Source organism: Cryptomeria japonica, chromosome 4 (assembly GCF_030272615.1).
Source record: "Cryptomeria japonica chromosome 4, Sugi_1.0, whole genome shotgun sequence".
NCBI classification, from domain to species: domain Eukaryota; kingdom Viridiplantae; phylum Streptophyta; class Pinopsida; order Cupressales; family Cupressaceae; genus Cryptomeria; species Cryptomeria japonica.
This window is the reverse complement of record NC_081408.1, coordinates 173663854-173667732: the sequence shown is the minus strand read 5'-3', so window position 1 is coordinate 173667732 and position 3879 is coordinate 173663854. Positions and strand designations below refer to the sequence as shown.

Below are 3879 nucleotides of genomic sequence, written 5' to 3'. Positions count from 1 at the left end.
GAGCAAAGACAAGATTTGAGAATCTCTTGATAACCAGGATATCATGTAATCAATGATTCCAGCCATTAAGCTACATGTGCACTAACAGTAAATGGCATCCAAGGTTTTGTTGTAGTCCATAGGTCAAAAGGACAATCATCATGATAATCTACAAAGAATAGAGAATGGAGATAGAGTTTTATGGTGTCAACAAGAAGCGTTATGAATCAAGAGCATTCTCGAAAGCAAATAAATAGTCAATAATTCAAAACACAGGCAGTCCCAATAGAGTTTTATGGTGTCAACAAGAGGCGTTATGAATCAAGAGCATTCTCGAAAGAAAAGAAATAGTCAATAATTCAAAACACAGGCAGTCCCATAATAAGAAACTATGAGCAGCATGGATTCAAAGATAATTCATTTGGGCATGAAAAGAAATGAAGGCACACATAACATAATATTGAAGCTGATTTTCAGTGATAGTCTATAGTTTAAAACCATACTTTTAGGGTTGTCCAGTCACAAGAGTCATAGGGTTGCATCATTAAGGGTCAAATAAATCATTTTGTAGTAGTCATGACGCCCAATAAAAGATACAATAGTCATGAGCAGTCTTTTCAAGTTTTACTGTTCAAACAATGATGAAATAACCATTTGTGTAGCTTGTGTAAAGAAAAAGGCCTCGTCAAAGATTGATAAAGAATACAAGATAATCTCTAGGATATACCAAAATGATCAGTAATAACTTTCATAGTATGAGCAGTGACATTTAAAAGAAGGCACATCACAATCTACTGTCAAAAAATGATACATGGATACCCAGATCTCTTAGCCATCATGGAGGTATACACCTAGCTTGGACAGAGATATTGAAGTCAGTATGAGCAATACAAAGTGAGTAGGAGCATTGGTCAAAGACAGTGGACAAAAAGGAAAGATTAACCTTACTTTCTAAAGGATTACTAAGGTGTAGCATGACAGAGCAGCGAGACCCTAAGAGATTAGAAAGGGAAACATCATTGTGTTCTGAAGACATCATGACTGTGCGACAGTCTTGAAGAGGTGCAAGCAAACAGGAAAAAGATATGAATAACCACAGTCATCAGGAATGTATAAAAAATGAGTATAATTTGAAGTAATAGTGATATGGTCCTATAAGAGCTGTTATATAGTGTTTGTTCCATTTTAGTGAGGGACAAAAGGCCCGTGCTATAGCAACCTTGAAAAGAAACATCACAAACATACTAGTTTGAGATCTCTGGTAAGACATAATCCCTCTAAGTGCAAAGAAGAAAAGAAGTAGTGACAGTGATAAAAAATCCCCATGCGATTAAATATGAATAGTGACACACAAGCAGGAAACGATGACGAATCCACGAACAACAGAGAAGTCAAACTAGCTACAGATCTATGAGTGGAATTTGGTTTGAGGGGATAATTCCTGAACGTGAGGAGATATCCAATAGAAGTTTTCTCATATGATTCATTTGAAGCTAGGAGCATACGGACTCGGAGAACAAACCCAAAAGAGTCCTCCTAAGTTATCAAAACCTTGAATAAAGACATGCGGAACATTGACATTTACCAAAGATGAAACAATAAGACAGATTAAAGAAGATCAAGACAAAAGTTATGGTGCTAAAGCCAGAATGGGATGACTTCACTGCATTGGCAAGCAATGGGTTAGTAGTATTACGTCATGCTAAAAACAGACTCTTTTGCAATAAAGAAATCTGAATTGTTTTATGTCCATGGTCCAGCTGATTGCAAGGATCTTGCCAGCTTCTTTGATGATGTGGAGGAAATAGCAATTCAAACCAAATGTAGAACAAGTGTGCAAGCAATGAAAATGCCTACAAACTACGAAAAATTGCAGGTTAAGCAAAACAAAGAATTACAAGAAACTACTAAGGAAACTGCTAGTTCTAGGTAATCCTCTAGAGGAGAGAGAAAGATGGAACTTGAAAAAGATATAGAGAAGTTAAGGAAGTAGCAAAGAAATGACGAGAACATGCATAGAGCATTAGAGCGAGCATTCACAAGGCCTCTTGGTGCTCTTCCTAGGCTTCCTCCCTACCTTTCACTAGAGATTTTGGAGCTCCATGCAAAAGTAGCTATGCTAGAGGAAGAGGTGTTTCACCTAGAGGAGCAAATTGTAAATTTAAAGCAAGGTTTCTAGTAGGAAGCTGTGTATATCTCATCCTTCAGGAAGTAAATGGAATATATTGAAAACATGGAACGATCTAAGGAAAAGAAGCGAGAGCCCCTTCAACCTCCTTCATGGGGCCAACAATCTATCCAACAAAGCCAACAGGGCAACAAAAGTCTTGTTGTAGGAGGCATGCTTCCCTCCATTAGCGAGTTCCCATCTGATACACCTTCTCAAACCAGTGGTGTACAAAGTGATAGAAATAAGGCAACATCAGTTTCTGGATCTGAATCCAAAGCTATGCATTTTTCAGCTCAAGTTGTAAATTCTAAGCATCCTATTTACAAAGGCCATTCAGATGAGGGATCAAAACCACGCAAGGGTCTGCAAAATAAATTGGAGCCATTAGAGGTCAATCACGGTAAAGAGAACCAGCTACATAAGAGGCCTAGAAATATGGTTTCTTCATCTCAATTGTCGAGGATGAAGACTGCAACTCAGAAACAATACCCAATGAATAATAAAGTTGTCAAGATAAATGCCCCTAAAGGACAGACACAACACAACACAACATGATAACTGGTAACTTGGAACTAGATTATGTTTCGACTTTGAGTGCTCTGCAAGATGGGAAAAACATGAATCGTAACAAAATTTCTGAGGAGATAGTAAAATGCTTGTTGAGTATCTTCTTGAAGCTAAAAAGACAGTCCTTAGGTTCAGAATGTGATACATCATCAGTTGTCAGACACTCAACCTTCTCAAGCTCAAGTTCAACAAGTTTTGGTTCCAGAAACACACTAAGCTGTAAGATGCCCATTGATAGTTCAGAAGAAATTGATTTTAGAGATCCATATGGTGTTTGTGTTGATTCAAAATTAAGAGATGTTGGTCCATATAAACATCTCCATGATATAGTAGCCAACTCCATTGACTTACGTCAGATGCAAAATTCTTCCCCTTTGCTTCAGAGGTTAAAGGTACTTACAAACAAGATGAGTTCTGTGGACTTGAGAGGTTTAACACATCAGCAGAGGTTGGCCGTTTGGATCAATATTTAAAACGTCTGCATGATGAACGTATGGAATTCCTTTAGCATGGAATACCAGCTAACCCTCAAATGTTAGCTTCTCTTATGCACAAGGCAATCATTAATGTAAGTGGCCATTTGGTGCATGCATTGACCATCGAACATTTCATACTTCGGCTACCATATCATTCAAAAGATGTCTATCCCAAAGGGGGAAAGAAGGACAAAAAGGCGACAATGCGAAGTGTTTATGGTTTAGAATGGCCCGAGCCATTGGTGACCTTTGCTTTGTCCTGTGGCAGTTGGTCATCTCCAGTTGTGCGAGTAAATAGGGTTTTTCTTTTGCCCTTAGATCGCTATAAAAAATCATCCATGATAGACACATATTTTCAGGCGACATTTACCGGCAAGGGCAGTGGTTTTATGAGGCCTATTTTCTTTTGGATATGTTTAGCGATATCATGAGAGGTTGGCTATGTTAAAAAATACATAAATAAACAAACAAAAAATATGAACACTTCCTATTCGAATACAGAGGGCACTACGAAGTACAAGATGCACATTTGTAATAGGTAAAGGAAGTTTTGGAACGTGAGTGGGAAAAAAATTAATCAATGAACCTCTTTAGCTATGTCTCAAATGAGATCATCGAGTTGGGGTGTTGCTTGGGCCTCAAAGCGAGGGCCTATGACAGGTTCATCAACATTCAGATACGCCACTG

The 3879-nt window shown here is 38.1% G+C and overlaps 1 pseudogene; it reads left to right on the top strand.

The window, feature by feature from the left end:
- Positions 1-2700: 2700 nt before the first annotated feature.
- Positions 2701-3623, top strand: LOC131057023 (uncharacterized; annotated as a pseudogene).
- Positions 3624-3879: the final 256 nt, after the last annotated feature.